At 52.7% G+C, this 12,396-nt stretch overlaps 1 protein-coding gene across 1 annotated transcript in view; it reads left to right on the forward strand.

Moving 5' to 3' along the window:
• The window catches only part of LOC144770056 (ABC-type organic anion transporter ABCA8-like), a 2,854,033-nt gene that overhangs the window by 2,506,816 nt on the left and 334,821 nt on the right, over positions 1-12,396 (forward strand). The window lies entirely within an intron of this gene.

The following is a 12,396-nucleotide window of genomic DNA, read 5'->3' on the forward strand; positions in this document are numbered from 1 at the left end:
TGTAAAACTATGCCCCTACATGCCGGTTCTTAAATACCGGTCGGTAACGGCCGAAATCGGCCGTTACCGACCGGTATTTAGGCTCCTACATCTGGCCCCTAGTCCTAGTTGACCATGATGATAATTCTCAACCTATTGAGCAAAAGAAAACAGTGGCTACGATGGGGAAGATCCTTGAAACCCCATCAAAAGTTCTAGTAGCTGATTGTGCTCATGAGCTTGCTCAAGAAGAAAAAATCACGGTGGATTCTGAAAAAAGGATAGATAAGGAGTTATTTCCTATTTTTAGGTCCCAGACAAATGAGGAGAAAGAGGGTGTTCTGGACTCATCATGTGTGGGAAAAAAGGAAAAAAATGGGAAACCTAAAAAGAACAGAGGGAAAAAGATGAAACTAATCCGAAGATTTGCAAAAAAGAGGCAAAGAAATATCTGTTTTAAAGAACACTTAGAAACCTCTATTGGAAAGGATCTTTCTCAGGGGTCATTGTATAATGTATCACAAGATATGAACCGGCATGTTGAAGCAGACCAAGTGATCTGGAACCCAAAGATCTGGTGATAGGTCCATTGTTGACTTACAATGTTTCCCCCCAAATATTATACCCCCCAGTCAACTGCCAATAATAATGCAACAGGGGTGTTACCATGTACTAAAATTGCGGAGCAGCAGAAGCCAGTTAGTCTAGTATCTTTAGCACTTAATCCCCTGGCTATGCCGTTCCCTGAAACGGTAGAAAGTAAAGATGAACCGAAATTGCCTAATGATGTCTATGAAAGGGAAAATATAGATACATTCCATTTAGATTTTTTCCCTCTGTTTGATACGGATCTCATATTAAATAGGTCCTCGCTTCTCAAATGTTTTTTGGAGATCGAAAGTCTGAAACTTATCCAAAGTAATGATATGGATTTAGTTTCTATCTTTAAAACAGAAGTTGCAAATTATATTCTTCAATGGTCAGAAGGTCTACAAAGTAGGGGGATCGATGTCACTCCTTTTTTAGAGAAACCACGAAATAGAGTTTTTGTTAACAAGCCCCTGTTAACTCAGGCAGACTCAGGCAGTAGAGACCGTCCTCTCGAAACTGAGGATTTAAAACTCTGCATTTCAAAAAATGCTAGACAAGTGAAACTTATAGACCCCATCTCTCTCTCCTCTCAACGGAACTCCATAGAGGAGAGCCTACAATGGAACTGGTTACCTGGCGTCCTGTCGAGCAGATCCAATAATAATCCCCCACTGCACCCTCTTTTTTAGCAATGAACTAAAAATAATATTGTGGAATTGTTGGACAGGCCCCACGAAGGGCTCGCTCCCTCCCCGCACGACAGGGCCCAGACACCGGCTCTCCGGGGGCTACCCGCAGAAGCAACCCGCAACCCGTCCCCTCCGGGACGCCTGCTCCCGGATATCTCTGTGCCACGGGCCCAGGCCCCCGTCAACCCCATTGCCCGGCCCAGCCACCATCTTGGACACTGCACCACGCGGCCGCGTGGCCTCGGCTCGACCCCAACCCTGGGCCTGGCCGGGCCCAGACATCCCGGCACCACCATCCATCCAGGAGGTGAACGGACCACTTGGCAGGTTAATGGGAGAAAGAAGTGTCGATGGCTCTCCCCCGCCAGGTGCCGATCGCCCCCAGCCTCCCCGGGTGCTGGCTCCACCCCCCTGCTGGGTGTCTGGACTCCCTCATCCCGGACCTCCCGACCTCCCAGTGCGAGGGTCCGGACATCAAAGGGCGCCAGACCTATAACTGAGGCAGCCCCAGAGCAGGAAGGCAGTTGTATCCTGGAGTCGAGAGACGCTGCCGCAGCCCTGCCTTGTGAACTATCGTCCTGCCTGCTGGCGCTGCCGCGGCCCTGCCTTGTGAACTATCGTCCTGCCTGCTGGCGCTGCCGCGGCCCTGCCTTGTGAACTATTGTCCTGCCTGCTGGCGCTGCCGCGGCCTTCTGCACCGTTCATCCTCGTGGGACCTGCTGGCGCTGCCGCGGCCCGTTGTAACCGTCATCCTCGTTGGGACCTGCTGGCGCTGCCGCGGCCCGTTGCCACCTACGACCTCTTCGGGACCTACTGGGGCAGCTGCGGTCTGACCCGTCCGAACGCCGAGCGCGAGGATTGTGAGCTACCACCGTTTCACCTCAGTACCTGTAGGTACCAAGACTGTCCCGCTACCCCCTTCCCCTAATAGAGACTAGAATTGAGAGGATCATCGGGTCCTGATCTCCTTGTATCGTACCACCTTACTCAAAGAATTGCCTATAAAAGGTGTTAAGCGGACCTTCGTGTGGTGTCCATCTGTGGGGGGGAAGTTACTTGTCTGTACGATCGCTGGAGACGGCCCTCACCGGAGGCCTCTCCCCTTGTGCTCGGCCGACCCTCCAGGTCCCCGTCTAACATTGGTGGCCAGCGGCGCGATCCGAACCAACGCGTACCGTACAGAGAGTAACTCACCCTACGACTAATCCACAATGACGACCAGAGAGAGCGGATCTGCAGAGAAATTCCAGATAGAAAAACTGGAAGAGATCCGAGAACGAGAGAAAAATAGACTTCACGAGTTAGAGCTGGCACGGCTCAAATTAGACGGAGAATTGAAACTGGCAGAACAAAAGATGAACTTAGAACACTTACGGCTCCAAGAAGAGTGAGAGGAGAAGCAGAGACAGAGAGAACTCGAAGAAAAAAGACTGACATACGAACACGAGTGCAAGCTAGCGGAGATCGAGATGCGCAAACAGAACAAAGACCTAGGGGTGCCCGAGCAACCGCGCCCCCCAGGTACTACCGAACAGAAGGTCCACATCCCCAAAGATGTGGTCCGGGAATATGTCCGGAATGACGACATACAGCAGTGGTTCAAGGCCTACGAGATCGCCATGACTGCCCACCGGATCGCTCGAAGTGACTGGGGAGCCGGTCTATGGGGGAGATTCGTCAATGAAGGCCGTGATGCCCTGCTGCAGCTTCCGGACCATCAAATGACGTCCTATGACCACATGAAGGCCGCCCTCCTCAGTCGATATGGGCTGACGTCCGAGATGTACCGCCAGAGGTTCCGCAACTGCACCCGCATCCCGGGTACAACCTGGATAGAATATGTGAACTATTTCAGCCGAGCTTTCGAGGGATGGATCAAGGGTAGCAATGTAACCACCTACGAACAGCTCTTCAACCTCATTGTGTGGGAGCACCTCTCCAACAACTGCTTCGTCGAGCTCAGGCAGCACCTCCTCGACAGTAAATTGACTGACCCACGGCAGCTCGCAGCCGAGGCTGACCGATGGGAGAGCACCCGAGTGGCCCGAAGTGGGCCCAATGAGCAGAACAGACCCAACCAAGGTCATCATCGTCCCCGAGGAGGAGGAGGAGGCCCGGGCCGGGGCAGAGACGCCGTCCCGGCCGCTCCCGCGAACTACACCCCGCCCCCGGCCGGCCGGGGCAACCCCCCGATGCGCCCGGGGTTCCGAGCCAACATTACGTGTCATCGATGCCAGCGAGTCGACCACTATGCCAGTGACCCGACCTGCCCAAAGAACCAGACCCCCGGGCCCCGCCAGGTGGCTGCCGCCGCCCTAGGAGAAGAGCAAGTCTCCGAGGAGCCTGAAGATTACGAGCAGGAGCAGCCCGAGTGGGAACCTGCCGCCATGACCCTGGCCTGCCTAGGGGGGAGAGACCTGATCCCGCGTGCTCCCCTACCAGCCAACACCAGGAAGTACAGCCAGTGGGTGAACATAAATGGGCATAAGGCCGAAGCCCTGCGTGACACAGGGGCCAGTGTGAAGGCCGTCCGTTGTCACCTGGTGACCCCAGAACAAATCCTGCCAAATGTTCTTTGCCCCATCCGATCGGCCGACAATTCGGAGAGCCTGTGTCGGATGGCCTGCGTCCCCTTCGAATGGGGAGGAGTGTCCGGGATGCTAAAAGTGACTGTCCGCGACGATGCCCCCGTGGACTGCCTCCTGGGGAACGATCTCGAGAGCTCCCCGTGGGCAGCCGTTGAAAGAAGAGAGCACCTGGGGATGTTAGGCCTCCCGGGCTGGGCGTGCGTAACAACCCGGTCCATGGCCGCCGACACCATCCCTAGATCTGAAGAACCCGCATGGCCAGCACCTCCTCCCCCGATCGCTCCGGAGGAAGACTCCATCCCTACCGACACCCCGGAACAGACCCAAGAAGAGCCCGCTCAGCCCCAAGACCTTCCGGACCTGGCTCAGTGGCGTCAGGAAGGGGGGCCCACCCAAGAACAATTCCGGCAAGAGCAAAAGACCTGTCCCTCCCTCGAGGGACTGCGACAGCAGGCGCTCGGCCAGAGCGCGGGAGACACCACAGGGGCCCACTGGATCTATTGGGACAATGACCTGCTGTACAGCGAACAAAGAGTAGCGGAGCTGGGGACCAGTCGAGTGCCGGTGGTGCTCCTCCGCTTCAGAGACTTCCTTTTGAACCTGGCCCATGATGTCCCCCTAGCTGGACACTTGGGGCAAGACATAACATACAACCGCCTGGTGACTCACTTTTACTGGCCTAGGATGAGAAATGACGTCTCCAACCACTGCCGGTCCTGCCCGACCTGCCAGGCCAGCGGGAAGAGCGGCCGCAAACTCAAGGCCCCCCTGCAACCATTCCCCGTGGTGACCACCCCGTTCGAAAGGTTGGGAATAGACATGGTGGGGCCCCTGGACCCCCGAACCGCACAAGGGCATCGCTTCATCCTGGTCCTGGTGGACCACGCCACCCGCTATCCTGAGGCGGTTCCCCTCCGAACTGTAACAGCACCAGTGTTAGGGCGAGCCTTAATGGGGATCTTCTCTCGCGTGGGCTTCCCCAGGGAGGTCGTCAGTGACAGGGGCACAAACTTTATTTCAAAATATATGAAATCCCTATGGCAACAGTGCGGAGTCACCTACCGATTCACAACCCCCTATCACCCGCAAGGAAACGGACTGGTCGAGCGATTCAACCGCACTCTCAAGGGGATGATCATGGGGCTGGAAGAACCCCTACGCCGCCAGTGGGACGTGCTACTACCGTGCCTCCTCTTCGCCTACCGAGAAGTCCCCCAGAAGTCCCTCGGCTTCAGCCCCTTCGAACTCCTGTACGGACACCCTGTTCGCGGGCCTCTCAGCCTAGTTAAGGAGGAGTGGGAAATGGCCCCCCTGAAGACCCCTCCAGACGTCTACAAGTACCTCCTGACCCTCCGTAATCAGACCCGGCGATTCAGAGAGCTCGCCAAAGCCAATCTTGAGGCCAGTCAGGAGGACATGAAGAAGTGGTACGATCAACATGCCTCCTCCATCGAATTCGAGCCTGGCCAGCAGGTGTGGGTGATGTCCCCCATCGAACCCTGTGCCTTACAGGATAAGTGGACGGGGCCCTTCCAGGTGATCGAGCGTAAGAGCCCCGTCACCTACCTCATCGTCATGGAATCCCCCCGGAACCCCCTCCGGGTCCTCCACGCCAACAGACTCAAACCCCACTTCGTGCGCTCGGAGCTCAGCCTGCTGATGGCCACAGACAGTGGAGCTGAAGAGGACTCCTAGCCCCTCCCTGACCTGCTGGGGACCGGGGAAAAAGATGGTTCAGTGGACGGGGTCCAACTCTCCGAGGCCCTGACCCCGGAGCAGCGCCAAGACTGTCGGGCCCTCCTGCTGCAATTTGCACGCCTATTCTCCCTCACACCCGGGGTCACCCCCTGGTGCCTGCACGACGTGGACACCGGCGACAGTCCCCCTATCCGACACCGGCCGTACCGAGTACCAGAGCGGGTACGCACCTGCATCCAAGAAGAAGTCTCCAAGATGCTCGCCCTCGGAGTCATCGAACCCTCGGACAGCCCCGGGGCCAGCCCGGTTGTACTGGTCCCCAAAGCTGCGGCCCCGGGCACCACACCCGAGCTCCGGTTCTGCGTCGACTATCGGGGTCTGAACGCTGTCAGCCGAACCGACGCTCACCCCATCCCCCGAGCCGACGAGTTAGTTGACCGCATGGGGGCGGCCCGCTACCTAAGCATCTTCGACCTGACGGCGGGCTACTGGCAGATCGGCCTCACCCCCAGGGCTCAAGAACGATCCGCTTTCTCCACCCCGGATGGACACTACCATTTCAGAGTGATGCCCTTCGGCATGAAAAACGCTCCAGCCACGTTTCAACGACTTGTGAACCAGGTATTGGCGGGCCTCGAGGAGTTCAGCGCCGCCTACCTGGACGACATCGCGGTGTATAGCCACCACTGGTCAGACCACCTCCGCCACCTCCGAGGGGTCCTGCAGGCCCTCCAACAGGCCGGCCTCACAATCAAGGCCAGCAAGTGCCAAATAGGCCAGGGGTCCGTGACCTACCTCGGACACCAAGTGGGGAGCGGTCTGGTGGCCCCCCTCCAGCTCAAGATCGCTGCCATCCAGTCCTGGCGGCCCCCCGTAACTCAAACCGAGGTCCGAGCCTTCTTGGGGCTCACCGGATACTATCGGCGGTTCGTGAAGGACTATGGCAGCATTGTTCGGCCCCTCACGGAACTCACATCCAAGACCAACCCAAAAACCGTCAACTGGACTCCCGACTGTCAAGCGGCCTTCGAGAGGCTGAAAGCCGCCATGTGCACCGCTCCTGTGCTCCAGGCCCCCGACTACAGCCGTGAGTTCATCGTCCAGACGGATGCCTCAGACCATGGCATCGGGGCCGTCCTCTCCCAACTGAACCCCGAGGGAGTCGACCAACCAGTGGCCTTCCTCAGCAGACGCCTCCTGCCCCGAGAACAGCGCTGGAGCACCATTGAGCGAGAGGCCTTCGCAGTAGTATGGGCCCTCAAGAAGCTCCGGCCTTACCTCTTCGGAACCCACTTCCGGGTACAAACAGATCATCGGCCCCTGCAATGGCTAATGCAAATGCGGGGAGAGAACCCCAAACTATTGCGATGGTCCATCTCCCTGCAGGGGATGGACTTCACTGTGGAGCATCGCCCTGGCCAAGACCACGCCAACGCGGATGGCCTGTCCCGCTTTTTCCGCCTCGACGAGGAGAGTCCCCAAGAGGATGGGTGACTCTCCCCGCCTTCAGCTGGGGGGGACGCATGTTGGACAGGCCCCACGAAGGGCTCGCTCCCTCCCCGCACGACAGGGCCCAGACACCGGCTCTCCGGGGGCTACCCGCAGAAGCAACCCGCAACCCGTCCCCTCCGGGACGCCTGCTCCCGGATATCTCTGTGCCACGGGCCCAGGCCCCCGTCAACCCCATTGCCCGGCCCAGCCACCATCTTGGACACTGCACCACGTGGCCGCGTGGCCTTGGCTCGACCCCAACCCTGGGCCTGGCCGGGCCCAGACATCCCGGCACCACCATCCATCCAGGAGGTGAACGGACCACTTGGCAGGTTAATGGGAGAAAGAAGTGTCGATGGCTCTCCCCCGCCAGGTGCCGATCGCCCCCAGCCTCCCCGGGTGCTGGCTCCACCCCCCTGCTGGGTGTCTGGACTCCCTCATCCCGGACCTCCCGACCTCCCAGTGCGAGGGTCCGGACATCAAAGGGTGCCAGACCTATAACTGAGGCAGCCCCAGAGCAGGAAGGCAGTTGTATCCTGGAGTCGAGAGACACCGAGAAGAACTCATCCTTGACGGACTGCTGGCGCTGCCGCAGCCCTGCCTTGTGAACTATCGTCCTGCCTGCTGGCGCTGCCGTGGCCCTGCCTTGTGAACTATCGTCCTGCCTGCTGGCGCTGCCGCGGCCCTGCCTTGTGAACTATTGTCCTGCCTGCTGGCGCTGCCGCGGCCTTCTGCACCGTTCATCCTCGTGGGACCTGCTGGCGCTGCCGCGGCCCGTTGTAACCGTCATCCTCGTTGGGACCTGCTGGCGCTGCCGCGGCCCGTTGCCACCTACGACCTCTTCGGGACCTGCTGGCGCAGCCGCGGTCTGACCCGTCCGAACGCCGAGCTCGAGGATTGTGAGCTACCACCGTTTCACCTCAGTACCTGTAGGTACCAAGACTGTCCCGCTACCCCCTTCCCCTAATAGAGACTAGAATTGAGAGGATCATCGGGTCCTGATCTCCTTGTATTGTACCACCTTACTCAAAGAATTGCCTATAAAAGGTGTTAAGCTGACCTTCGTGTGGTGTCCATCTGTGGGGGGGAAGTTACTTGTCTGTACGATCGCTGGAGACGGCCCTCACCGGAGGCCTCTCCCCTTGTGCTCGGCCGACCCTCCAGGTCCCCGTCTAACATGAATGCTGCAGGAATAAAGAATAGCTGGGAAAAGTTGCAATTTTTACATACATTAGATGCAAACGTGATCTGTCTCCAAGAGACTTGGTGTACAGAGAAATTATTATTAGGTAAGGATTATTTTACACTAGATGGCAGAGCTACTCCATCTAGGAGAGGTCATGCAAGGGGTGGGGTGGCTTGCCTGTTGTTCAATAAGATAAAATGGAATTATGCTTATTACATAGACCCTAGCAACCTTTTTCAGGCAATAACATTGTTTAACTTTGACAACGCGGAAAAATGTAAACCATTGATCCTGATAAATGCATATATTCCTCCAGATGCCTGCCACAATGTACTTCTAAAGAAGGTATTTTTATATATAAAGAAAACCATTGAAGCAGACCCTACCCCTCATATAATTCTGCTAGGGGACCTTAACAGGAAAATCTCCAACCTTAGCCTAGACATGTTCAGAAATAAGGACAAAGAAGAATCCTTGCAGATTCCTCAAGCCCTCTTTCCATGTAACATTAGGACAAATAAGAGAGGGAAACTGCTCCTTGATGAATTGATAGAAATTGAAGGTATTATAGCGAATGGAAGGTTACCCTCAGATATACCAGCGAACTTCATCCATAAATCAAATAATAGTGAATCCATTCTAGACTATGTGATAGTGGGAAGTACCTCCTTCTTCCTTTTGAAAGATCTTAAGGTCTCTAATACACCCCATAGCGATCATAAAGTTCTAACTCTCACTGTAAATTTAAATCCATCTAAGACGGATCCATGGTCATTAAACAGTGAATCGGTTGGTTTTGGAAAGAAATCAGGGAGATGTCACTGGGATATTAGGGCAATTAGGGGTTTGGAAAGTATTCTAGAGGCTGCCGTGGCAAATTTGGCTAACTGGAACGGATTTGAAATAGCATGTTTTGCTGATTTTATGAATACGGTGATTTTAATTGCCAAAAAAACAAACCAAAAATGTAATATTAAAGTAACTCCCAGATATCTACGTCTACTTAATATTGAAATAAATAAATTAATTAGGAACAGTATCTGACCTATTCCCCCGAAAGATATCGTAGAATTGTACTACTAAAGAGAAGGAGAACTAGGATGAAGGTTAAGATGAGAAAAGAGAGGGAAGATAGTATATGGATTAAATTGCGGGAAGCTGCACTTAAAGGTCAAGTAAGAACTTTTTGGTCTCTCATCGGGGAGGGTTGTGGAGTTAGATCTAGACCACTTCCAGTAGCTATTGAGGAGCACATATGGGTTGGTTATATCCAGAACCTTTACGCAAGTAACAGAACTGTAGTTGGATGTAGTGGAGCAAATGAGGACCTCTTACCATATGGACCGCCTTCTGAAAAAGATATCGAATTGGCCATCAAGGGTTTGCGCTCCTCCGGGGCGATGGGTCCGGATGAGCTTCCAATTTCAGTTCTAAAACAAAATAGTGTAATGTGGAGTAAAATCCTTTATCCGGTGTTTAGATTCTGCTTTGCAAGCAAAACCGTTCTCCCATCTTGGAAAGGGAGTATATTAGTCCCCCTTTTCAAGAAGGGAGACCACGATGCTCCACATAACTATCGACAAATTGCACTTTTAGATGCCGTAGGTAAAGTCTTCGCCAAATGCCTCTTGAAGTAGATTAATGATTGGGTGTACTTGGGTGAAATCTTACCCTTTGAACAGACTGGGTTTAGGCGAAGGAATGGAACCATGGATAATCTAACGGCATTGCAAGTTATACACAGCATTTGATAAAGTAGATCGTCCTTTGCTGTGGAGGAAACTATCGGACCTTGGCATGCCGGCCACCCTTCTGGAGTTAGTTCGAGCTCTCCATACTGACACTTGGTGTAGAGTCTTGATGGGAGGGAAAAGAGGTCTATCCCAACTTATTACTACGACAAACGGCTTAAAACAAGGTTGTTTATTGGCCCCTTTATTATTTTCCTTATATATATCCGACCTCCCCTATGCCCTGTCTTTAAGTGAAGGAATCGCCCGATCACTGGGGGGGAAATCGATTGTCTGTTTGCTATATGCCGACGATATATTAATACTGGATTTAACACCGAGGGGATTAAATAATCGTCTGCAGGTATTACATGAATATGCAGAGGCCCATCACTTAAAGATAAATGTGTCAAAAAGTAAAGTAATGTGCATGTTGGGAAGGAAAAAGTTGAAGTATGGGAGTTATGCCTGGTCTGTAGTGGACAAAAATTGGAAGTGGTAAAATCTTATGTCTTCCTAGGAAAAACAATATGTGGAAATTCAAGCGACAAGGCTCATATAGGAATCAATATTCGGAAAACAATGGTACAAGGTAAAAGTTTAATTTCCTTTTATAGATCCACAGGCAGAAGACACTTTGCATTCTTACTAGAGGTTTTCCGTGCTAAAATCCCAGCTTCCTTATTGTACGGTATTGAACTACTTGACTTAGGAAAATGTTTTTTTTTAAATATAACAGAAGTTAAAATCTTGCGGTATCTAACCTCAGTTAACTCTGCCTGTTCTGTGGCCGCTCTTAGGTTGGAATTTGGTCTGCGCAGTAGTTGGGTTCAGGGCCTTGCAGGGATAGTGCGATGGGTTACAAGCCTTGTAAAGGGAGAACCTGGTAAATTAAGATCTCTTATTCAGAAAGAATTACTAGGAATCCTAAATGAGCAATCATTAATTGTAAAAATGTTTAGAACTGCGGTCGACCTGCTTCAATTGGACGACTTTTTACTTTATCACCATATCAGCTAAAGGCCATTTTGAAACAGGCTACCTGGAAATTAAGTTTCACTATGGACAGGGAAGCCCGTATTTCAAAGAAAGGTATTTATCCGGCCATTGACTCCTGTCTGATAAGTAAAGTACAATCTTATATTACTTGGAACCTCCCCCTTGGAGTACGCCGTTTTTGGCTTTTATTGAGGCAGGGTCTTCTTCCATTGAATAATGTATTGTCCAAATGATATGGTTCCTCCCCAGTCTGTAATTTATGTAATAATTCCATCCAGGATGTTACTCATGTACTCTTTGTTTGTCCGGATCTTTTTTTACAACGGCGTAAGTGGATGAGACCAATCTGCCTACATCTATCCATTTTGTCTGCCACCGCATTTATAGACGCCATTTAAAATCCACCAAATGAAATGTTTTGCCACAGAATTTTTAACTTTTTTAAAAGCTTTTTAGAGATATATTAACATTTTTACATGGATGTTACAATTTTAATCAGTGATTCTACCTGATGTTTGACAATACTAGGGGGCCGATTCCGATCCTGGAAAAACGCTGTACAAATCGTGGTATGGAGCGTTTTCCCCATACAACTCGTAGTTGTAAGGAGGCCTCTACAACCTAGGAAGTACGATCCGTACAAATAGACGCACTCCATACAAATTGTAAAAAAGACCATACAACTCATATATACAAGCAATTCCGATTCGGATTGCTCTGTACACAATGTTCCCATGTATTCCCGGCAGCAGTTTACAACCCGGCAAGTACGATTCGTACAAACGGCACTCCATACAGCTCTTTTTTTACAAGAGCCAAAAAGTGCCGGAAAAACCTTGTACGCCCCGAAAACAGTATGAGACAGACCCCCTCATGTACGCGTCGTACACCCCATGAATACAGGGGTACGGTGCGTATGTACGGTGCGTACGGATGGCACGGAAAGTGGGGTACGGTGCGTACATACGCGATGAAGGGGTACTGGTCGTGTACGCACCGTACCCCAAAATCGCGTATGTACGCACCATACCCCAAAATCACGTACGTATGCGCCGTACCCCAAAATCGTGTATGTACACACCGTACCCCAAAACCGCGTACGTACGCAGTGTACTCCAAAATTGCGTACGTACGCACCGTACCCCAAAAACATGATTTTGGGGTACGGTGCGTACATACGCGATTTTGGGGTACACTGCGTACGTACGCGATTTTGGGGTACGGTGCGTACATACGCGATTTTGGGGTACGTGCATACGTACGCGATTTTGGGGTACGGTGCGTACATATGCGATTTTGGGGTATGGTGCGTACGTACGCGATTTTGGGGTACGGTGCGTACGTACGCGATTTTGGGGTACGGTGCTTGTACGGTGCGTACACGACCAGTACCCCAAAATCACGGACATACTTTGCGTACATGCGCGATGTTGGGGTACGCACCA

The sequence above is a fragment of the Lissotriton helveticus genome, chromosome 7, assembly GCF_964261635.1.
Source record: "Lissotriton helveticus chromosome 7, aLisHel1.1, whole genome shotgun sequence".
NCBI lineage: Eukaryota > Metazoa > Chordata > Amphibia > Caudata > Salamandridae > Lissotriton > Lissotriton helveticus.